At 37.3% G+C, this 26,211-nt stretch overlaps 1 protein-coding gene across 5 annotated transcripts in view; it reads right to left on the bottom strand.

The window, feature by feature from the left end:
* mpp7a (membrane protein, palmitoylated 7a (MAGUK p55 subfamily member 7)) overlaps window positions 1–26,211 on the bottom strand; it is a 371,884-nt gene that overhangs the window by 269,066 nt on the left and 76,607 nt on the right. The gene's annotated exons all lie outside the window — the stretch shown is intronic.

Here is a 26,211-nt window from a genome sequence, read left to right as displayed (position 1 = left end):
ATACGGTAGGATGAAATCAACCCTAACCCTAACCCACCCCCTTCTGGTTAGAGTGGGGGGTGATCTTCAGATGCATGTTATCATCCAGTTGACACTTGGAACGACCACCAGACAGTGAATTGGAGATGACTGCCAGCATTCTTTATGTTTGAGCAGCACCGTGTCCCTGTTGCTTTTGAAAATTAAATAGAGTTGGCCGTTTCAGAGCATCAATTGGATGATAACATACACACAAGACCGCAAGACAAGCACATTAGTGAGCCTTCATTGTTTGTTAATTTATTTTCATTTTTAAAGTTGTGTTTTGTTTTTTTATTAGATTTTTCTCAAAGATTTAAAAAAAATATGTTATTTTCCTCCCAGGCAATGCTGGGTTCAGCTAGTGACCATTAAAAATGAGCAGAGCAGACACCCAGGCAAACAACATTGAACAATCAAAGGCTGCAACTACAGTACTTTAGCGTCAGACCCACTATTTACTAAATAATGGATTAATTAAACAACTACAACACCTGTAAAAGTAGAATGAAAATCGAGATGAAAATATTGTTAAAAAGAAAAAAAAATACATTATTCCCACATAACTGCTTGGTAAATTTTAATATATTTTCTTTTCTTTTACCTAACTTAGTTTTCTAATTTATATTGCTCTTAAAAAACAGAACTTGGGAAATAACAGTACAATTAATTAGCCCAAGAGTCCAATTAAAAACATTGGCTGGGTGAAACAACAACCTGCAGCCATAGTGGGTCCCCAGAATTGAGACTGGGAAGCACTGTAGTAGCATGTTCCAATCAAAATTGTTATAATAAATCATTAAAATCGCTGGTGACACCATCGTACTAGGCCTGATAACCAAAAATTATTGAACAGCTCGCTCATATGAGAGGTGCCTCCTGACAAAGTAATTCTAGGGAACAGCATCTCTCTTAATGTCAAAAAAAACAGCCGTTCTTAGACTTCAGGAAGCAAAGCACACTCCCAACAGAAAAGAATCTCTTGAGGGGATTAAGAGCTTAAATATTTTTTAGACTTGCCATCACTGATGACTTTTGGGGCATATCTCTTCTCTCTTTTCATAAAGAAAGGTAATCAGCATGTCTACTTCATCTCTTGTCTGAAGAAGGCATGGATGTCTCCATTTGTGCTCACCAGCATCTACAGGTGCACAGTAGTGTTCATCTTCACTGGTCACATATCATCCTGATACATCTCCTGCGCACTGTAGTCTGTTGAGAAAATTACTGGCACACAGTTCTTTCTGTAGGGGGACACAACAGCACCTGACATATGCTGCCTAGGAAAGACAAAAAAACATTCCCAAAGACTTCAAACACCTTACGGGAGTCACTTTTCTCCAACCTCCATTATGAAGACCAACCCAGGACCCACTAGTATTCATATCACAGGGAGAACTTTAGCCCTACACTCAAAAATCTTGTCAACAGCCGCTCACTCTTATAATTACAAGTGTATTCCATACATTTTTCCACCTGATATTGTAGTCACTGTTGCTGGAATACTGTGACTAATCTGTGGAAAAAAAAAATTAAAGAATCTTATTTAAATTTGCCGTCAACTAAAGACTCAAGAATAACAGCAATAAAGCAATCAGTACAGTTCTGCATGAACTGCTTTAAGATTAGAAACATTATACAAATGATAGGAGTTTGTTCAATTCAGGTAATCAAATGAAACAGAATTTTCTCCCCCATTGAATCTTTAAGATAATCTCAATAGTAAAATGCATAATTCTGCTCTATAGAGTCAGAAAATGTCTACTGGTCTTCATTCTGCCTGTCATGCTAAAGGGCAGATTTTACGGAATTGATACACTCAAGTAGTTCTAAGCATAAGGCCGGATTTGGTGTTGTCAAACAAGTATTTTCAATTTGACTCTGACAACTGGAACCAATTACAATCCACTTTCCATGATTCTACTGTTTAACTGAGATGGATTTAGAAGTCAGTGTGAAAACACTTGACATCTGGAAATGAAAAAAAAAACGTTTTCAGGGAGCTGGAACCAAAGCTTACACCAGTAGCAAAGTGTGCAGCAAATGAATAAGCCCTGGAAAGGATGCAGCCGAGCTCACTGAGGCAGACAACTAAGAAATGTCAATCGGCCTGTCCATATGTTTGCGGACTAAATGGACGAAAATTGAGTACCCTAAGGAAATCCGTACATGGAGAACATCCCAGCTATTCGCAAGAGAGGCCATAGTTTATAGTTTTCTAAAGCCTATGTGGCAATTATGCTACCAACTAATGTTTTGAAAATAACCATATTATTTTTCAAAATTTGCTCACACAGAATACTGCATCATTAAACGTAATGATCTGAAATAAGCTGGGAATACAAAAAAAAAAAATTCAATGGAATTGGGATTGAGCGCCCCAGATGCCTTGTAACCTGTTTGGCTCTCTTTATAGAAAAACAGCGGTAACTAAATATTTCTGGAAGGTGGCCCAACCGAAGTCAGAGGACAGTTGAGGGAATCATCACTTCAGGCCCTGACAAAACACACAAGGTTTCCAAGCACTGTCAGTAGCCGACTTCATAATCTTAGCGAGCTGAAGGCAGTCTCAGCCTGCTTCCATAATTCTCATTCATGCAGCATGACATATCCAGAGACTCAGTCTGACCAGGTTGTTGACTCATCCCCAACTTAAAAAAAAATATCAAACAGATTTGATTTTATCTTAAGTCATCGGGTGTGGGCTTATGTGTGAGAATTAAGAACCAATAAACGTCAGCCGGAAGTGCACTGCATATACTGCAGCAACAACGAATAAGGAACACAGGCGTTTTGGACCTCTCAAACAGAAGGATTCTGCTCTGCTTATTTTTTTCTCCAGCCGTCTGGAGTTTTTTCTGTCGCCCCTGGACATTGAACCTTACTTTTATTCGATGTTAATTAATGTTGATTTATTTTGTTTTCTTATTGTGTCTTTTATTTTTCTGTTCTTTATTATGTAAAGCACTTTGAGCTACTGTTTGGGTGAAAATGTGCTATATAAATAAATGTTGTTGTTGTTACTCTCTGATGTCTCATGTTTTATGCGGCACTGCATAATGGGAAAAAGATAGAGAATGAAGCTGAGCTCTCCGTATCTGGAAAGCATTCATACAGCAGCAGTTCTGTTATGCAGCATGCTATTGGCTGTCAGAATAAGGGGAAAACTTCAGATACCATGGAAATGTACATTCCTTGCTTTGTGCCCCAGTAAATACAAGTTATTGTCAATATACTAACAACCTAACTGTGCTTCATTCAGAATATGAAACCAGTGTAGAAGGTACTTCAATCAGCCTGTCCATATGTTTGTGGACTAAATGGAAGAAAATTGACTACCCTAAGGAAATCTGTACAAACACATGGAGAACATTCCAGCAGTATGCAAAAGAGGCCATAGTTTATAATTTTTTGTGAGGTCTAAGTGGTAATTATGGTACCAACTGATATTTTGAAAACAACCATATTATTTTTCTAAATTTGCTCACACAGAATACCGTATGTTACTATATATTATTAGACTTCATCATCTGAAATAAGCTGGGAACACAAAAGAAATCAATGGAATTGGGATTGAGCACTCCAGATGCCTTGTAACCTGTTTGGCTCTCTTTACAGAAACGTGTCTTTCAGGACACATCACACAGCGGTAACTAAATATTTCTGGAAGGTGGCCCAACCGAAGTCAGAGGACAGTTGAGGGAATTATCACTTCAGGCCCTGTCAAAACACACAAGGTTTCCAGGCACTGTCAGTAGCCGACTTCATAATCTTGGCAATCTAAGACAATTCCTTTGACTTCATGCTTGGTTTGTGCTCTGCCATGAACTGTCAACTGTGGGACCTTCTATAGACAGGTGTGTGCCTCTCCAAATCATGTCCAGTCAACTGAATTTACCACAGGTGGACTCCAATGAAGCTGCAGAAACATCTCAAGGATGATCAGGAGAAACAGGATGAGCCTGAGCTCAATTTGCTTCATGGCAAAGGCTGTGAATACTTCTGTGATTTCTCAGTTTTTTTATTTTTAATAAATTTGTAAAAATCTCAAGTAAACTTTTTTCACGTTGTCATTATGGGGTGTTGTGTATAGAATTCTGAGGAAAAAAATGAATTTAATCCATTTTGGAATAAGGCTGTAACATAACAAAATGTAGAAAAAGTGATGCACTGTGAATACATTTTGTCATTTATTACTAAAATATGAAAAACGTTTCTGTTTTAATGATGTATTTTTTGGTTAAGTTAAATGCTGGAGCCAATCCCAGCCAACACAGGGCGCAAGGCAGGAAACAAACCCTGGGCAGGGCGCCAGCCCACTGCAGGACACACACACACACACTAGGGGCAATATAGAATCGGCAATTCACTTAACCTGCATGTCTTTGGACTGTGGGAGCAAACCGGAGAACCCGGAGAAAACCTACTCGGACACGGGGAGAACATGCAAACTCCACACAGGGAGGACCCGGGAAGCGAACCCAGGTCTCCTAACTGCGAGGCAGCAGCGCTACCACTGCGCCACCCTATTGTGCAGATATACATAGAAACTGAATGGAAGCTCAGACCTGATTAGTAAGAATAACTGCAATGCATGTGGGGTGACACGTTTTTGCTTTTACTGCATGAAGAAATTTCCCGGACAGAAGTCTTTAGAATAGGTGTTGCCCTGGCTGAGTGAGCTCAGCAATGACCTTTGTGGCCCTCTTCCATGCCCTGGACTCGTATAGGACTGGAATGTGAGGTAAGTAACAACCTACAACCTTTTCACAAGTTCTGATGATACACTGCAGTTTGGCCTTGGCCTGTACAGAAGCAACACCACGTTGTAGGTGAGGTCAGAAGGGACTCGATGATTGCTGTGTAGAATTGGACCAATACTGTTTGAGCAAAAGTTAATTTCCTCAGCTGACGCAAAAAGAACATTCAATGATGGGTTTCTTATTAATGCATGTGATGGTTATTGTTCCACTTAAGGTTTTGTGTCAGCACAGTGCCCAGAAACTTAAATGACTCTGTCATCTCAACGGCCGAGCCAACTTATAGCAAGGTGAGCAGGTGACCGTTTCCTGAAATCTATGTTCAAATACCAGAGTGTTTTGAATGTTAAGGACCAAATTATTATGGCTGCACCACAATGTCAGATTTTCAACCTCTCGCCTCTATATGGACTCATCACTATTTCAAATGAAGCCCTATTGGTGTGATGTCATGTGCAAATTTAGGAAGTATGACAGACGAAGCACCAGAGGTCCATTCATTAGTATAAAATGAGAAGAGTAGTGAGAAAAGGCCACATCCCTGAGGAGCACCACTACTAAAGGTTAATGGTTCAGAAACATACTGTTTCCTATCTGTAAGTAAGTCTGTGATCCAATGGCAGATTGAACTGAACAGGTTGAACTGGGTGAGTTTCTTATCAAGGAGCTCTGGGATGATGGTATTGAAAGCAGAGCTAAAGTCCACAAACAAGATCCGCACATATGCTCTGGCTTATCAAGATGTTGGTAAATAAATCTTGGACCTAAATTCACTGCATCGTCCACATACCAAGATACTTTTAAATTGACTTAAAAATACAGCCAAGACATTACTGTTGTTTCTAATGGCTGTTACGGCTTGAAATTATTTGAAATAAGTTAATATCGTTCACTATCACATATGACCGCAAATCCGCATTTTCAGCAGCTATTCCGTCAGGGCCCTAATGGTCAACTCCCTAAGTGTAACTGATTATTAGAGAAACCTTTGCAATTTCATTCCCACTGCTGAAACCTGTTTTTCTGTACACATGAAATGCAAGTTACAAGCATTCCTAAAGTTCAGTTCGGAGTTCAAAAACGGCCAAAGTGAAACAGCCGTCTCAAAAAAAAAATGTCAGTCTATTTTTTTTTCCTTTTTTTGCAGAATTAAAGTTATTCTATTTGACAGATTATCAAGAAACTGAAGATCTTTTAAAAAAAGGTGTCCACTACTGTGGTGTGAGAACAGGGCAAAATGGATCTAACCAGGACAGAAAAAGAAGAGGAAGGCCATAGTGCACAACTACATGAGAGGATAAGGATGTCAGAGTGTGTAGCGTGAGAAACAAATGCCTTACAAGTCCTAAAATGCAGGCTAAATGCCTGTGTCATCTGCAACATTGTCATCTAAAGCCATAATAGCCATTAGAAACACTAGCATGCTTTGCCTATATTTTTTTTTATCAAGTTAATGATATCTTGATTAAAAAAGGGTATCTATTTCCATCAAACACATGAATAACTCTGGGTGTGTCCATACTTTTGACAGTTAGTATTGGTGAACTAATGTTATACTGGATAAAGTGTGCCTTAAATGTATCATCACACTATCCCAGTCTTTTGCATCTTGTCCATGCGGAGGCTCTTGATTAACTGGACTTTACTATATTCTTCTTTTAAAAACACTCATTACATATACAGGTACATTAAATAAAAACTCATTGTAAGGCAACATTTTATGTTTCGTTCATATTCTGAAAAGCAGTCAAGGATAAGTTATACAAAGCATAAACTAGGGGTGAATGATTTGGTGAATTTATCCAATTGTGATTTTCTGACAGTTTGATTTGCGATGTAAGTCAAGCTTCAGGTCAATATTCACAGTGTAATAGATTTACAATCATGATATAGCATTACATCATGAGATACCATCAAAATATTAACTGCTTTATATTCTAATGCAAGGATGATGTATTTATTCTATTTTGTATTTGGAACAGAGCAATAAAACAAACAACAGAAAGAGTGAGAGAGAGAAAAAGAGTAGATAGTGACACCTCTATACCAACAGCAATACGTCTGCTTTACGCTTCACTGTGACAGTTAAGTCAGACGTTTTTTGTTTTTTAAGTTTTCTTGCTTTTTGGGTGTTCTGCTGTATGTTCAGACCATAGAGTGGGTGTGTATTTATGTATACTGTATTTGTGTGTGCATACCTACCTATCTGTCTATCTATCTATCTGGTCCTATGTTTGCCAGCGCAGAAGCTAAGGGCCCTGAAGGGAAAAGCCCCTCATATGGCAATAACTACAGTAACTCACCGAAACATATTTTGATATTTACAAGTTGCTTTGGGTAAAGGTACCTACCAAATAAAAATAATAATAATAATAATAATAATAATGGCAGTTCCTGGTTACTTAAATTAAAAAGACTCAGTTTCCAGCTTACCCAAATAGCATGAAAAGATCTTTAATATTCTGTTTGTTGTTAAAGTGTAGCATATCAGAAGGATAGCCACGAAATAATTGAAAAACAACAATAATATGAGCTATGCCCTAACTGTGACTAAAAAGAATGGAAAGCAAAGCAGAAATAACTTGAAATTAACCTTTTTGTGTTTCAGTCTTACTGTTTATAATAAAAAAAATAATAATTTATACCCTATATCCTATAGAGTATGACAGAATTCCTAATAAATGTTTCTTTTTTTCCTTCTCTCATTACAGAAACATCACATACCACAAAAATTACTAAAAGGCATGGTATCAACGAAGTCAACTTTGTTATTTCATTCCAAATGTAAAAGCTTTAATAAAAACATTAATATGTTATCCTATCGAAGTATATTGCTTTCCTAAGACGTTTCCATTCAGGGTATATTGTGATTAACTAGCTATTAAGATGTTTTTACTAAGGAATCTATTCATTAAAGTAATTAGCAGTTCTGCTTTTACAGTTGCAAATTATTACTGTGATTAGCAGACATAGCTTTCTGTTACATGAATAAAAGAAAACAATATTCATAATAAATTACAGCAATTAATGAAACCCAACTATCAGACTTAGATGATTTAAATAAAAAAAAAAAAAAAAGCTGGGTAGTGCAAAGGTTTCTGTGTGATGAATGAAATGCCAACACTAGTAAAATATAAAAACAACCATAGAAATTCTTCTTCTTCCGTAGCTATTCCCAATTTTATATGGGGACGCTTTTTTTTTTTTTTTACTACACTGCTTCAATATAACATTAGAACATTTAAATAAAAAAAATAAAAGCTTAACAAAATGTACTGTATCTATATTTAATACACACAAAAAGCAACCAAAAAAGTACACTGAAAAAACGGCAAAAGTAATTCTGAAGGCACTTAAAGTTAAAAAAACAAAACTGTGAAATACAGCCACTGTTTTTGTCCACTGTTTGCCAATTACTTTGATGTCCCCGAAAAAAAAAAGCAAAAATTCTTTAAAAACATGAAAAATAAACAGTGTCAATAAGAAGTGACTAAGAAGCCCTAGAATTAAACTTTACATTTCTTCTAAATTACATTTTATATTATTTCGCCCCATAATACTACTTTTTTACCTTTATATCATAATTAAATATTTTTCAATTTTACCCTAATATTTTAATTTTTTTTCTAAAGTCTGTTTTGGAATTTGGAATGTAGCAAAATAGAAATAAGAATTATATCCGAAGTTGACACATTTCCTATAAAAAGATATATCAAATAACCCCAGTAGAGGGCAACCTCGATTCACTTTTTTCTCTCTGTATGGAGTGAAAAAGACTAACAGATACTGTATAAATTCACTCAAGAATGACAGCAAAGATGAATGGAAAAACAATCATTAAACCTACAAACCTACATTTTCAGAGAAGTCAATTAAATGTGATAAAGACAAAAGGACCCCAGACAATATTATAAACATACAGTACAGCTATATAGTATACATAACTGCACAACACTGAATAACATGCCTATTTGGGGAAACATCAAGTTTAAAATATACAATAACTAGCTGTGGTATCTGGCGTCACCTGTGAAATTTCCTAAGACAATACGCCTACATAATGTCTCACTGTGACTGACAAATCAGAAGTTTGTTTATTCTTTCTTTTTAAACATTATATCCTTTTAAGTCATTGTGATGTGCGTTCAGACTATTGTGTGTGTGTGTGTGTGTGTGTGTGTCTACCTATTTATGTATTTACTGATTTAAAGAGTTTCTGTAAAAAGCCAAATTCCTCCCAGGGCCAAATAAAATTCTATATATCTTAGTTATAACGCTGTCAGTCAATCAGATGTATTAAAAGAGTATGTAACTAAGAACCTATATATAATAATAATAATTATAAATGGGCGGCATGGTGGCGCAGTGGTGGCGCTGCTGCCTCGCAAGTTAGGAGACCCGGGTTTGCTTCCTGGGTCCTCCCTGCGTGGAGTTTGTATGTTCTCCCTGTGTCTGCGTGGGTTTCCTCCCACAGTCCAAAGACATGCAGGTTAGATGCATTGGCGATCCTAAATTGTCCCTGGTGTGTGCTTGTGTGTGGTGTGTGCCCTGCGGTGGGCTAGCACCCTGCTCAGGATTTGTTCCTGCCTTGCGCCCTGTGTTGGCTGGGATTGGCTCCAGCAGACCCCCCCCCCCCAATGACCCTGTGTTAGTATATAATGGATGGATGGATGCATAATAATAATAATTATATATATATATATATATATATATATAGTTTTTCTTTCCCTAGAGGCTAATATTATTTAGGTCACTGGAGCTGCTTACTCTTAAATTGCCCATAAGTAAAACATTCCTGCCACAGATAAATTCCTGCTTTTCCTATGGAGTGACCTTGGCATTTTTTAATGTTCATTGCACAACACAAATTTTTATATTATTCACATCAATGTAAATTAGATCAATGTAAAGATGTTAATGAATCGAAATTAATCTAAAATTTTGTTGAGTTACATTAATATACTGTATTGGGTATTAAAAATGGTATAGAATTTCAATACTCTTCCTAGTATCATATCAAAGTTTGATATTTTATTATTGTGACAGCCTTATTTGATATATTCAGTTTAACTATTGAAGCAGTGGTTTATTACCCTAAACACTGATTTATCAAAACGTTCAACTTTAGTGGTTACATACTGGCCTAGATGTTCAATTCTGTCAAATTTAATTTTTTAAGTTAAATGGAAAATTGAATTTGTATTAATGAGTGTGAAAGTGAGTGAGTCAACTTTGCATTTTGCATATGCAAATGTGCATATATACACACACATACATATACATATACATATAATATACATATATATACACACACACACACACATTCATATACATACACACACATGCACAGAGAGAGAGAGACAGAGAGATTGTAAGGTATATAAATACTATACACACAAATTAATTGTATTATTTTAGTATTAGGTGAAAATTATTAATCAATTGTGGTTCAACTTAAGAAAATAAAGGACAAAGTTCCATATCCTATTTCTTAGTATTTCAGTACAGGTTATGATTTAATAAACCAATTCCCCCTTCCACCGACAGCCTGAGCAAATTTAGGCAGCACTGGGTACAAGGCTAGCATTAACCCAAGACAGTTTAACACAGGCACACAACCAACCAACCACACACACACATACACTCCTGAGAGACAAACAGATACCCACACAATGCTACAATAAACTTGTCAATTAATCTAGCATTCAAGTTGTTGACATGAGGGAGGGAAAATAAATAAAAAACACTGACACAGAAACAATATGCAAACTCTATGAAGGCAGTGCCTGTGCCAATGATGTGAACTCAGCAATCTGCAGCTACTCAATTTTTGAGTTATTTTATATATATATATATATATATATATATATATATATATATATATATTTTTTTTTTCCCTTGAACTCAGACTTAGACAAGCATGTTTAAATAATTCCAATCCCCCTTTTTATTTTTTGCTTTTGTAATTTATAGAGTTATCAGGAGGTGAATGACTCTCCACCCTGGTAGTGGAGGCATCATGTTTTGATAACAAAAAAAAAAATACATTCATTACACAGAAGCTGAACTAACATTTCCATGCTTGAGTGAAAAAAATAGTATAATATATTTCTTACAGCTACTTATTTTTAAAATTAAAGTTAACTATTAACATATCAACAGCACATATAAAAAGAGTTTGTATTTTATATAATCACTAGCACAGGATTACATGTACTAACAGATTTTGTGACTTCTGAATCAGCCCCGCCTTTACTGAAGTACAGAAAAGCAATATTTCAGTGAACACCAGCTTAAAAAAAAAAAAAAGATCTACATGCGTAAATGGAGCTATGTTAATCCTGGAATTATCAAAAGTCTTTCCTGTTATGGGCCCGTCAGCGTGGTGCTCAGTCAGCAGCTTCACAGAAAGGGCAGCTGTGGCATCAAATGAAAATAGTCCGGTTTCACACCACCCATGTACTCCCCCAAATGCCTTCATGTAACTTGTACTGGACGTATAGTAAATCTGAGATGAGAAAAAAAAGGGGAGGCTTACAGTATTACTAGCTGCCGGTACTCATCAAAGAGGTCTCCTTTAGGAAACACATGGAACTGCTGACAGTGAAATAAGCAACGGAAACTGTACAATGAAAACCACTGATAAAAACTTAATTATATAGGATAGTTTAAAAAACTAAAAATGAGGCTGATGAACATAGTGATATAGATTGATGTCGATAAGGTACTGTAAATGGCATACAATTTCTGATATTTTTTCATCATCATATGCATAACATAGAAATATCTGGAAGAACACTATTTTTCAGAGAATACACTGTATTTTTTCTGTTTTTCAAAAGGCATGAAAAGGGCAGTAGTGTTGGCATAAAGTACATGTCAATAATGACAGGGCTAGAGGCAGCAATTTCTTAAGAACAGTATTTTTCCTTCTGCTAAGTTTATGTTGATGAGATGAACATACAGTGCTAAACTCAGCAGCACAATCACAGGAGCAGTAGGGTTTTGTATCAAAAATAATTTGTGTTACATAGCTGATTACTTTTTAAAATAACAAATAACCCAATGCAATACTTATCTTATAGAAGTAAAAATACCTGCGTTATTATTATAGCAGCAGCATCGGGTATAAGGGAAGAAGTACAAGTACCGGTATGCCACTGCTTTGCGGGGCTCAATCACTTGGCCAAGCAGAAAAGCGTGTGCCGAGTGCAGTCCGGTAACAGGACTCTATTAATAAAGTTCGTTTAGGTTTAATCCAGCTATTTCCTATAGATACAGTATGTTGAACCAGGTGATCAGGTGATGCATCAGACAGTGTTCATACCGCATATCATCAGTGCATCAGGTCAAGGATGTAAAAAAGGGAATGACTAAATGCATTTAAAAAAATACAAGAAAATAATTACAGCATTCATGCTTGTTTTAGAATTTGATGAGGACATTTAACTCTTTTTTTGCACAGTTTAATGATGGAGTGTTTTGCCAAGGATGAAACCCAGAAGGTTTCTGCCTTAACCACCTAATCCCAGTTTTGTGTATGCGTTTAAACACACCCGTTGAGTGTTGTTCGAAGTATTACCTCTTTTGATAACCCAGTATTCATGGAAATTTTAGATTTTTCAGCTCTTGGATTTCATATTAGAACTTATTTGCTTGGGGTGGTTTGTTTTCCATTTTTCTTTTATTTTTTTGTTTATTCTAATCTAAACAAATCCTTGCTTTAAAATGATTCTTCATTTGCCTTCTTTTTCAAGCCAGAGGTTTTCCAGTTTATCCTCTCCCTTAAAAGCCATTTGTACTTTTTCAACTTTAAAAGCCAGCTCCCCATTTTGGGCCCAAGCCTGTCTGTGGAGTTTGTGGCCAGGCTGCCTGGGGTAAGGTCTATCTTTAGGCAGGCTAGTGAAGGTCCAGTCCTGGTTTGTGGGGTCTTTCAGGTACCCCATACCCTTTCCGCTGCTTTGTATGTTGCTCATTTGAACAGTTTGGTTTCCATTGCTGGATGCACTCCTATAGTAAAGATTCTACTAATTTTTAAGCTACAAATACCACTGAAAATAAATGTATTAGTAAGTACTGCAAGTCTCACACACAGATACAAATATGTAGGTTTTTTTTTTAAAACAGTAAACGGAGGGAGGACAACAAAAATTGAAAATCAAGCAAATCATGGAGGGGAACAAAACACAAAGCACAAGAGTACATCAAAACACCACACCTCCTGCATCTAAAAAAACCTTAAAAATGACTGGTGAGTGATAAAGCAAATACAGGTCTATAAACATAAATGGGTAAATAAAGCATATGCAGAAAAAACAAATACAGAAGAATTTACATATAAAGTGTGATTTACAGCATCTATTAAAATAATAAATTATTTCTAAGAGCAATGCAAACACTGAGGGAAACAGAATTCCAATTATATAACTAGGAGGGAAGCAAGGTTGTTGGAAACACTAGGAAATTGAAAACCATGAAAACATTACATTTGGCAGTTTTCACAACCCATAAAGTGGGGTTACATTGGGCCACACTAATAGCTGACTCTCTAAAAAATTGCACCAAAACTTCCTTTGTTTTTGTAGCAAAATTAACATATTTATTCCTCAAAGTACATATCTAGTCACATGTACATTTTCTGTTGTTGCAAAGTGCACAAAAATAAAGTTTTCAAATTTTGAGAAAAATGGCACAGTAAGCTAAATCTGAAAGCTACTTTTCAGAGGCAGCATTCTGCTCTGCTTTGTTGCTTTGTTTCATCCACAGCATTACAAAAGGATTATTGTTCTCACAACAATCAAGAGGAGAGTAACATATGGGTAACATTTAAATGAGGGGCAGTGCTTTTCATGAAAATTCCAATCCTGTCAAACATGAATAAGTAATGTTGTAGCTCAGCCCAATACGGTTACAACCTACTGTGTTGCTTGTTGCCTTCACTTTTACAATTAACATGTAAAACCGGCTCAGTTTCCCCGCCTACTACTGGTGTGACAATAAAACCAGAAGTTGCAAGCAAGCAATATCTATTGTTTAATTGCTCCATAGTTTCTCAATAAAGTACAGTGGGCCGGAACTGAAAACTGATCTGCTGGTGCCAAAAAACAAAGAAAAACCAACAACATTTTCAGGACAAACAATATTCTGATATGAGCTATAAAGCAAGCTAACATCTTATTCTCAGTGCTGGCCAAAACAGAAGGGGGGTGAGAAAGAAACACACACACACACCCCTTAATTCAGAAATCCAGGACTGATTACCGACCCTAGGCTCTGACAGTATGGGATTCACACATCCTCCAAAGTCCATATGGCTTTCTCTTGGTACTCTAATTTCAACTAACTGAAATATGTATACCGTTGGTTGACTTTCAATTCTAAATTTCACCTGTTAGAGTGACTGTGCTGTCCACAGACTGGCAGACCATGGGTTAGTTCCTTGTAGTATGAGGTGTCAATTCAGGATCGACTCCAACCTCTACAATGGTGGACTGGAATACACAGGTATGGAACAAAAACTGAATGATTTCCGTAGGAGCGAAGGTCAGTTATTAGTACAGAAGAATGAATACGAATCGGAAATAAGCATAGAAGTCGACCATGCAAAAATGGTACTGGCACCTGTTTCTTTTGCAGTATTTTGTGTGATTTTGGTAGTCTGTGTAATCTTTACAAAACTAGTCTGAAAGTGGTCCTTTAGTTTTTGAATGCTCCACATATAATTTATAATTCTACTGCTTGTTGGTTCAATTTTGTTTCAGAAATGTTACTAATAAGTGATATGCTCATTGTGTTGTTAGTTTATTTTTTTTTGTTTCCACAGTATAACTATTCGTAGTTCTATAAGATTTGTGAATATTTTACTAGATGACAATGCATAAACTATGGGAGGTTCCTATAACCCCCCCATAAGTAGAATTGTATTGGTATATTCTTGCCATTTCTAACAGCTTTGAGTAAGCATTATTGTTCAGTTAGTGAAAGCCTTGCCATGAGTAAGGTGTAGAGGCATACGGTTTTAAACTGTACTCGTGCTTACGCACGTGACCTTGTCTGGGCACATGCTCATGCCAACGCCTATGGGCTTTTAGAGTGTGTAAATTGTAAAACAGCACATATTTAATTGTTGAACCGTGCGCTTAAGGCAAACAGAAGAAGAAATTAAGAACCTTTATGTACAGAAAGAAGAAGTAAGGAACCGTTAAGTACAGAAGTAATTAAAGTTTCTCAAGAAAAGCTAAGTTTAGAGAAGATACATTTTTTCCTCATTTTTTTGTGTTTTATTCTACGTGTGTAACTATTGTTTCTTTTATTCTTATGTGGGTTATTTGCCTATAACTTTCACTAAATATTTTAAAATGAACTTTTGGACTGAGAGGTTTCTTTTGACACACGTTTTTCCCGTGCTTGGCTTCGCCTTACGCTTCGGCGGCTACAACCATATTACCAGAGAACTCTGTAGCATACCAGCAGCCTTTCACCCTGGGCCAGTTTTAACACTTAAAATGAGTGAAGTGTCTTTTTACGTATTTTATATACTTAAAACTGCCCTTATAATATAAAGGGTGAATTTCCTTTTTTGGATCATTCAAGCATCTGCCTATTCGTCCAACTACCAATTGATTTACCGTATCTAAAGTTTACAACTTTAGTTTTTAAATACAGCTATCTTAAGAGTAACTAGCAACTGTTGGTTTCAGCCTTCTGCAATTTGCTGCCTAAAAAGACCCTGGCGTTTTATAGCTCGACAGCACTAGGCAATTAAGATTTTGTTTCCTGAATAATTGTGGGGCGGATTTTTGGATTTTGGGTTATTGATAACAAAAAAAAAAATCACCAATAAATTTTCTTATTATGTAACATTTTATTTCAATTGCCCACTTTTGTGGTTTCTTCTCATCTTATGAACACACATATATACAGTACATCGACTACAACTGGATTATCTGTGGTGATTTAAAAGTAGTGGCTTTGCTGCTAGGAATGCAACTTGGATATACCAAGTACTACAAATAGGACTGCTGTGCTAAAGAGTCTCATTAAATTTAAAAGAACTGGCCACCGCATAAGTATTTGATTCAAGGCCAGGAAAGGGTGGCAATTAAACCACTTGTTGACCCAACAAATGCATTTTGCCTCCTCTTCTTTAAAACTTGACTGGTGAAAAATATTGTTAATGTGATTAAAAAGGAAGGTGAGGAATTTCAGACGGATGGCATCAGTTATTCATGGAAAAAAGTTTAAGGAAGGCATTTGTGTTTGACTGCACATCCTCAATGAAAAGTAGTTCAAAGATCTGGTAGTGGGCCCATAAGAAATCATATGGAAGGCATCCAAGGATGTTGTAGGACATTTCCTTGCCAACTACAGAACACCAAACTACATCCAGCTGGTTGCCAACATACTTCAAGTAAACAAAATCATGGCATGCAACATGTACAGTGGGATGCAAAAGTTTGGGCAACCTTGTTAATAGTCATTATTTTCCTGTATAAATCGTTGGATGTTACGATAAAAAATGTCAGTTAGATATATCATATAGGAGACACACACAGTGATATTTGAGAAGTGAAATGAAGTTTATTGGATTTACAGAAAGTGTGCAATAATTGTTCAAACAAAATCAGGCAGGTGCATAAATTTGGGCACCACAAAAAAGAAATGAAATCAATATTTAGTAGATCCGCCTTTTGCAGAAATTCCAGCCTCTAAACGCTTCCTGTAGGTTCCAATGAGAGTCTGGATTGTGGTTGAAGGTATTTTGGACCATTCCTCTTTACAAAACATCTCTAGTTCATTCAGGTTTGATGGCTTCCGAGCATGGACAGCTCTCTTTAACTCACACCACAGATTTTCAATTATATTCAGGTCTGGGGACTGAGATGGCCATTCCAGAACGTTGCACTTGTTCCTCTGCATGAATGCCTTAGTGGATTTTGAGCAGTGTTTGGTCGTTGTCTTGTTGGAAGATCCAGCCCGGCGCAGCTTCAACTTTGTCACTGATTCCAGGACATTGGTCTCCAGAACCTGCTGATACTGAGTGGAATCCATGCGTCCCTCAACTTTGACAAGATTCCCAGTCCCTGCACTGGCCACACAGCCCCACAGCATGATGGAACCACCACCATATTTTACTGTAGGTAGCAGGTGTTTTCTTGGAATGCTGTGTTCTTTTTCCTCCATGCATAACGCCCTTGTTATGCCCAAATAACTCAATTTTAGTTTCATCAGTCCACAGCACCTTATTCCAAAATGAAGCTGGCTTGTCCAAATGTGCTTGAGCATACCTCAAGCGGCTCTGTTTGTGCTTCCTCTGCATCACTCTCGCATACAGCATCTCCTTGTGTAAAGTCGCGAATGGTTGAGCGATGCACAGTGACTCCATCTGCTGCAAGATGATGTTGTAGGTCTTTGGTGCTGGTCTGTGGGTTGACTCTGACTGTTGTCACCATTCGTCACTTCTGTCTATCTGAAAACTTTCTTTGTCTGCCACTTCGAGCCTTAACTTGAACTGAGTCTGTGGTCTTCCATTTCCTCAATATGTTCCTAACTGTGGAAACAGACAGCTTAAATCTCTGGGACAGCTTTCTGTATCCTTCCCCTAAACCATGATGGTGAACAATCTTTGTCTTCAGGTCATTTGAGAGTTGTTTTGTGACCCCCATGTTGCTACTCTTCAGAGAAAATTAAAGGAGCAGGGAAACTTACAATTGACCCCCTTAAATACTCTTTCTCATTATAGGATTCACCTGTTTATGTAGGTCAGGGGTCACTGAGCTTACCAAGCCAATTTGAGTTCCAATAATTAGTTCTAAAAGTTTTGGAATCAATAAAATGACAACGGTGCCCAAATTTATGCACCTGCCTGATTTTGTTTGAACAATTATTGCACACTTTCTGTAAATCCAATAAACTTCATTTCACTTCTCAAATATCACTGTGTGTGTCTCCTATATGATATATTTAACTGACATTTTTTATCATAACAACCAACGATTTATACAGGAAAATAATGACTATTAACAAGGTTGCCCAAACTTTTGCATCCCACTGTAGCTAATGATTAATTTTCTCCATTCACGTTTAGATTACTCCTCTGCTAATCTTGGTGCTGTCAATGACAAACATGGGGGAAAGGTTTGACCGGGAATTTAAAGCAATATCAGGGCAAGAGGAATCCATAAATGCTGTCCAAATATTGTTGGATACTAAACTGAGAAGCATCAGATGCTAAGTACAAATGACAATCAGCAACAGAACATTTTTAGCTCAACTGAACTAATGCAACGTGTCAGCATCATTAAACAATTAAACACGGTAAATACAATAAAAGTTAATTTAATGTCCCTCAGAGTCTCTACGTGAAACAGTCAATCTGAAGTTATACTTTTGTTCAGCTTAAAGATTTCTACCATGTTTACCAAATATGTTTCAGGAAGCAAATCATCTTTGAGCCTCTCTTTCTCTCACATAATTCCAACATTAGCTTTTCTCATTGAGGCTCACAGTGGCTTCTTGATGGATCACAACACCATTTCTCCTAATCAAAGGTTACTTGTTAAAATTCTTTCAGAACTTTGATATGCAGGGTAGATGAACTGGTGTTCATGCATTGATGCATTTCTTTCTAGTGGGATTGACTACTGTAATGTGTTGTTCACTGGCTGCTCAAATTGTTCTTTATGCGGCTTTCGGTTAACACAAAACGCTGCTGCAAGAATTATTACACAAACCAGAAAATACAAACACATAACTCCAGTTTTCAAGTCCCTGAACTGGCTTCCAGTTAATAGGGCCAATTTCAAAATCCTCCTTTTAACTCATAAAGCCTTAAATGGCCAAGGTCTTGCTTACTTATATGAGCTCAATATACAAACCAGAGTGCACATTGACATCTCAAGATGGTAACCTACTTATGATTCCAAGGATTAATAAAATAACAATGGGAGGTCAAGCTTTTAGTTACAGGGCCCCGAAGCTGTAGAATGATCTGCCTGCTAATATAAGAGATGACCCTTTACTCTCGGCATTTAAATCCTGGCTGAAGACTCACAACTTTGGTCTGGCATACCCTGACTAGAGCTGCTGATTAGCTACGCATGCTGCATTTCTGTTAGTCATTTGTATAGAAATGCAAGTATCACAATATTTTAAACAGTTACTAACCTTCCTCTATTCTGTTTCACCTCTCGCCATCTGGATGTGGTACTTGGTGCCACTGCTGTACTGCATATGGAAAATCCAGAACAGATAAAGTAGCACTGGAATTATTGATTGGAAAGATTCTCTCCGAATGGGTTGTCAGCACAGACTCCGCTATAGAAAACCCAGAAGCGTGTAAGCAGCCAGTTAACTGAAACTTTATTTTGGACTTTCTCTTTTACAATTTTAATCTCCATCATTGTGAACTAGCCCTAGTTCATAAATGAATACATGGACTGATAATGCTGGTTTCCATTTATGTTTAATCAGTTTCTACTTTTTTCTTTTGTGTTTTAACAAATCTATATTTGTGCGTAAACCAGTTCTGTATTTGATAAAAGTTTCCACACTTTTTTTAAAAAAAAACTATTTATTAAGAATTTCAAAAACAAATTACATCACCTTTCTACATAATCACCTTTTGCAATGCAATTTTCCCAGCGTCGAACCAACCTTTTAATTCCATCAGAAAAAAATCTTTTTGCCTTAACAGTTACTAAATAAAATATAAAAGTGCAGAAACTTTTTGAATGTTCCTCACAGGATAACCTATATATCTACTTTAACTGAGAATTGTTCACAGTGCTCTGTGCCTACATCAGTGAAGAGTGCTATGGAAAAAAGCTGTACTGTATTGCATTGTTAAATTGACCCTAGTGTGTGTGCATGTGAGAGAGAATGTCCAACCTGCAATGGACTAGTGTCATTTCCAGATACTGATACTATCTTGCATCTGATGTTTGCTAGGACGGGCTTTCCCACAACTCTGCTAAAGATACTGTAAACAGGTTACAAAAATTGATAGATGGATGGATGGAATTTTCTATATCCTGAATCAATAGACTGCTCTATACAACATTCAATGAACAGTCAGCTTCCATTTGGGTGGAGGACTCCATGTCCATGCCCCAGTAATCACATAGTTTTTTCTCTCTTGCACGGCTGTGCCCTGTGGCAGACTGTATTTAATGCACTGTGTTACATATGATTATCTCTTTTCTATCCTAATAAAATCTTGATTATAAAAAAAATATATATTATGCTGTGTATTACTATTTTATTTGTGTTGACCTTTGGCAAGCATAGCTATGAACAGAAATGAAATACACAGTTATGTGATCTGAGAAGTGAAATAATAAACTCTGAGAAGTCATTGCAGTGCATTTACTGCATCTAATCTGTGCCTGGTACAATCCAAATGGCTTTCATTTATATTGGACCACTCACCCCTAAATATAAAATATTGATCACAAAAAGTAAAAACTTTCATCACAGGTGCACAATGTGCCATGATTTGTAAAGAATAAATGTTTAGCCTCTAGCTGGTACATTCCAGCCAAAACCATCATAAACCTTAATTTAGCACTAGAGAAAAAAAGAAAAAAAAAAACTTTCTAATTTGTATCATAAAAAGAGAAAACTCATTTATTGGCTCCAGACTAAAAAAAGTGTTTACTAAAAACAGTACTTGTATTTATTAAAAGATCTGTTCAACGAGATATTCAGATGTAAACCACATTCACCCAAATGGAATGTAAATCAAGCGGCCCAATTGTTGCCTGCATTCAATTAAACCTTTTAATCTTGTTGAACTGCAATTTGCCTAATGAGCTCCATCACAGAACTGTTTACAATGAAATTCACTCCCCCAGAAAAACAAAATCGTTCTCCCTTGCTTTTTATTTTAGGACTACATCAGTATAAACAAAATGTAAAATTTATCACTGGATGGCATTATTTTGTTGTCACAGCTGTAAAAAAAAATATTATCTCGATAGTTACGCTACCTATTATGGGTGCTTTTGGAAGATGTTGTCGATGTTGGAAAAGGAATTTGACAAGCCCTCGGTAATTAAATTCCAAGGTTCTAGCAAACCATTTGACACCTAAAGAATGGTAAGCAGGATATGATAAAAGTGGTCGCCATTAAATGTCAGGAAAAATTGACCTTGACTGGGCATATCACTGAAAGATGTAAGCATCATTCTGAGTGACTTCTAAAGTCTGGTGATACAGTCTAGTCAGAGGAGGCATTTTGAAGTGCAAGCCTGGGTCTATTTCTGTGCCTTATGTCACTATAGAAGTTTGAAAACTCCATAGTAGCCCACAGTGGACTGAATGAGATCCAGATGCAGATGTTAAATTAGTAGATATGGCCTGGGGATCTTGGTTAACAAATCTCTTTAATATTCCACAGTCATACCACCTGCACTTCAGAAGAGGTCATCCACCTGAAGCTAAGCCTGTTCAGGCCCAGTCAGTACTTGGATGGGGGACCACCTAGGAAAAGCTTGAGTTGCTGCTAGAAGAGGTGTTTGTATGGCCAGCAGGAGGTGGTTACCCTGAGGTCTGAATGTGGATCCCAATGCCCCAGTGCAGTGACACTATGCTGTTATAATGATGCTGTCCTTTGGATGAGATGTAAAATCGAGGTCCTGACTCTCTCTGGTCATAAAAGATCTCTAGGTATCCTTCTTAAAGAAAAGGGTGTGTCCAATGTCCTGGCTAAATTACCCACCATGGCTCAGTCATCCCCCTTTCTTGAATTGGCCATCTCTCGCTTACCACCTCACCCCCTAACAGCTAATGTGTGGTGAGCATACTGGTGCAAATATGATCACCGTCACATCATTCAGGTGAGGTGGATGCTACACATCAGAGGTGGTTGAAGTGGCTCCCCACTCGCTAAAGCACTTTATGTAGCAAGAAAAACGCTACATAAATTTAAAGAATTATTATTATTGTTATTATAAGGTTCGGAGGGTACCTCAAATGCACACGTCACATTAAGTCGTGTTTGTTAAGTGAGCATGGACTTCTCTTGTTTGTCATTGGCAAGATATCATGCTGCAGGTGAGGCCTGTAGAGTATTTGTTGTGTTTCAGCAAGCGACTCAACTCCAAAAGTAAAGTTTTAGGCCTATTTTTTCTTTTTTATTTTACTGTTTCTTTAGTTAATTGTTTACATTATTTTGTGTTTGTTTTTTTTATTATATCTACGTATGAGAGATGCCTGTGACATGTCCCATGTGTTTTGTGGGCAGTCCCTCGCCAAGAGGTGGGGCCACCTGCCAGTCACCACGAGGATATGCCCTCTGCCCTATAAATCAAGTAGATCTCCCACAGTTCCTGATGGTTCATTCTGAATGCGCTAGGGAGTGTTAGCAAGTCCTTGTGTTTATCTATGCATTGTACCTTTTTGATTTCTCTGGATTTTTAACTTCTGTGCTCTTTTTGATTTTACTTTGGGATTTCTGTATTGGGACTGTGCTCAACTTGTGATTTTAGGCAACTCCATTTTGCTATAGTGCTCTACACATTGGTCTTCGCCGTGCGACTGAGAACTTTTTGTGAAGAATAAAACCTTTGTATTTTTATGAAGTTGCTGTGTTTGCCCATTTATCTAGCCAGGGTTTGGCAGTATATTCCCCTTTAGTGGGCATTATTAGAACCATTTTTCAAACTTTTTGGGATTAACACTCTTTGAAACTACTAATTCAAAACAGTATTCAGTCATTAAAAAAGAGTGTTGTACCTTTGCTGTTTGCAGGTGAAATTATCCTCTTAGCTTTATCAGATTACAATTTCCAGTGCACAACAAAGCATTCTGCCGCTGACTGTGACATGGCTAAAATAACACAATCATGCTTTGAAAAAAGATTTACTTCCTAAAAATCAATGCCTTTCGTCTCTGCCAGTATGAGGAATAGCTGATTGAAGCAGACAAGTTTAAGTAGCCTGGATTCTTTCCTTCACTGATGGATTAGGCACAATTAGGAACAATGGATTGGTGCAGCAGTACAGCACAGCAATGCTGCAGTGGTAAAGCACCACTAAAATATTGAAATGCATCAAAAGAAACAGTATGTGCTCCAACTACAATACACCTCAAGGTTATTCTGCATCATCTTCTTAATGAAGGTGCTTTGTGAATGAACATCCACCTCTGAAAGGCTTAAGAATTCTATTCTGGGATATCTTCTTTTTCTTCTTCTTTCAGCCACTCATCTCTCCCCGCAAATGTCCAAAACCATTTCAACTAGCCTCTCTCACTTGGCCACCTAACTGTTGTAGCTGTGTTGTCCCTCTAATATACTCATTCCTAATTCTTTGCCACATTCAGCTCTGCTTCCTGTCTTATCGTCTCTGCAACTGTCTCCAAAGCATACAACACAGCTGGTCTCACAACCATTTAATAGACCTTTCCTTTCACTCTTCCAGATACTTCCCTCTCACAAATCACTCTTCACACTCTTTTCCACCCAGTCCACCCTGCTTGCACTATTTTCTTCACATTTCTCTGCCACACTCTCCATTGCTTTGGACTGTTGAACCCAAATATTTAAATGTGACTACCTTTACCACCTCTGCTCCTTGCAGTTCCCTCCTTCCATCACCTTCCCTCTCTCTCACACACATGTACTCGGTCTTACTCCTACTGACTCTCATTCTCCTTCTCTCCAGGCAGTACCTTCAGCTCACCAGGTTCATGTTAACCTGCAGTCTACTCTCACTACAGATTACAATGTCATCCACAAACATCACAGTCCACGGAGACTCCTGTCTGACCTCAGGTGTCAACCTGTCCATCACAATTGCACAAAGGAAAGGGCTCAGAGCTGATCCTTGATGTGATCCCACTCTCCCCATGGACCATGCTATCATTACTACTGTACAACTCACCACAGTGGCACTGTCCTCATACATATTCTGCACCCACCTCACGTACTTTTGTGCTACTTCCGACTTCCTTATACAGTACCGGAACTCCTTTCTTGGCACCCTGTCATACACAAACACGCAATGCAATTCCATCAAACCATCTCTGTACTTCTCCATCAACACTCTTAAAGCAAACATTGAATTTGGAGTACTCCTTCTTGGCATGAAACCACATTGCTACTCACAGATTGCCACCTCTTCTCTCATTCTATCATCCATCACTCTTTCCCATTACTTCATGGTTATTTTAAAATCTATTTTGGAATATAATCGCCTCAAAGTAGTGGATCAGAAATCAAATGTTATCCCATTTTCAAACTGGCTGGCATATTTCAAAGCTTAATATTAACATTTATTACATAACTAAGCTTTTTTTTTAATAAATAAAGATAGTGGCAATCGTGGAATTTGGCTTCAGGGCTCCGAGTCAAATCTGTAAGGGTCATGGACTTGGAAGTTATTATGACTCATGGTCAAGAAATTTGGAGGGGTGAAGGATAGGAGTTGGCGGAGAGAGGGGTTAAGGTCAGTCATAAGTGAGTGCACATCCATTGCATGGCAAACCAAGTACTATAATGAACACCAAGAAAAGAAACGGAATGGAAAACACTTAGTAATGGCAAAAGACAAAAATATTAGTATGATTAATTAAAAAGATCAGAACAATATGAAACAACCTCAGCAGATACTCTATTCAAGTATGCTATGCAAAACAACAAATCTCGACTTAAATGCTGAATAAGTACTTTGTCGGTTTATTATTTATTTTAAGTATAAGTAGTGCATTTTTTATGTGTGAGAGTTTTCTTGGAATTATTAACAAACAACAAAGGACATTTCATTAAAAAAACATCTGATAGAAACAGTGCATAATGGTGGTTTAGTGGTAGCATTACTTTGCAACAAGGATGCGGGGGGATCCAAGGTCTGGGGGCTCCTTGTGTGAAGTCTGCATGTACTTTTCATGTCTGCATGGGTTTGCTCCTGGTACTCGGGTCTCTCCTACAGTCCAAAGACATGCATGTTACTGTAGGTGGGCTGACAATGTGAAAATGGTCGTAGTGTGTAAGAGACAGAGAGTGAATGTGTGTGTGTGTGTGTGTGTGTGTGTGTGCGTTTTCACCTTACTATGGGATGGTTCCCTGCCTTCCTGCATGGTTACCGATGCTTGCCTGGATAGGCTCCAGTTTTAACTTGACCCTGTTCTGGATTAGCTCGTTTAGAACATTGATGGATGGCTCGGATAATAAAAAATACAATAACCTAAAGTTGATTTTATAGTGAATGTTAGCTATAAATCGACTAGATTACTGTAACGCACTCCTCTCAGGACTACCCAAAAAAGACATAAATCGTTTGCAATGAGTGCAGAATGCAGCTGCTAGAATCCTAACTAGGAAAAGAAAATCTGAGCACATTTCTCCAGTTTTGATGTCGCTACACTGGTTGCCTGTGTCATTCAGGATTAACTTTAAAATTCTGCTTATGGTCTACAACGCCTTAAATAATCTCGCCCCATCTTATATATCGGATGACACCTTATATCCCAAATCATAACCTCAGATCCTCAAATGCGTCTCTCCTTAGAATTCCAAGAACAAAACTTAAAAAAGTGGTGATGCGGCCTTCTGCTGTTATGCACCTAAAATCTGGAATAGCCTGCCAATAGGAATTCGCCGGGCTGATACGGTGGAGCACTTTAAAAAACTGCTGAAAAAACATTATTTTAACATGGCTTTCTCATAATTTCACTGTAATCAAAATCCTGATGCTCTATATCTCCAACTCATTATAATAACTATTCATGGTGGCTCTAAAATCTGTACTAACCCCTACTCTCTTTTCTGTTTCCTTTTCCGGTATCCTTTGGTGGTGGCTTGTGCGACCACCATCTACTCAAAGCACCGTGATGTTCCAACAATGATGGATGGATTAAAAGCCAGAAGTCTGTATGACTATCAGCATCAAGTGACTCCATGAGAACCCTAACTACAAAGAGGACTATTTCATTTATGTTAGGTAGAATGCCCAGAGGGGACTGGGCAGTCCTGTAGCATGGAACCCCTGCAGATTTTATTCATTTTTCTCCAGCCGTCTGGAGTATTTTTCTGTTTTTTCTGTCCACCCTGGCCATCGGACCTTACTCCTTTTCTACATTAACTAATGTTGTCTTTTAATTTCTTATTTTGTCTTTTATTTTTCTTTTCTTCAGTATGTAAAGCATTTTGAGCTACTTTTTGTATGAAAATGTGCTATATAAATAAATGTTGTTGTTGATTTTAAGTACTCGACAAATCAATATCGAAGACTATGCCTTTAACATCTGCCAACCATCTATATATATATATATATAAAATTCTTTTCACATTTGAAACGTAAATTACGTATGCCCATGCGAAACATAATATGCTCGGTGGTCATACGTAATTTACAATACAGGAACTAACCACTTTGTTTGTGAACACCATTTGTATATCGTCTTTATGAATTGTTATTATTTGTGTGAGAGT

Source organism: Polypterus senegalus, chromosome 5 (assembly GCF_016835505.1).
Source record: "Polypterus senegalus isolate Bchr_013 chromosome 5, ASM1683550v1, whole genome shotgun sequence".
NCBI classification, from domain to species: Eukaryota; Metazoa; Chordata; class Cladistia; order Polypteriformes; family Polypteridae; genus Polypterus; species Polypterus senegalus.
The sequence above is the reverse complement of the archived record's forward strand: the minus strand, read 5'-3'. Positions and strand labels throughout refer to the sequence as shown.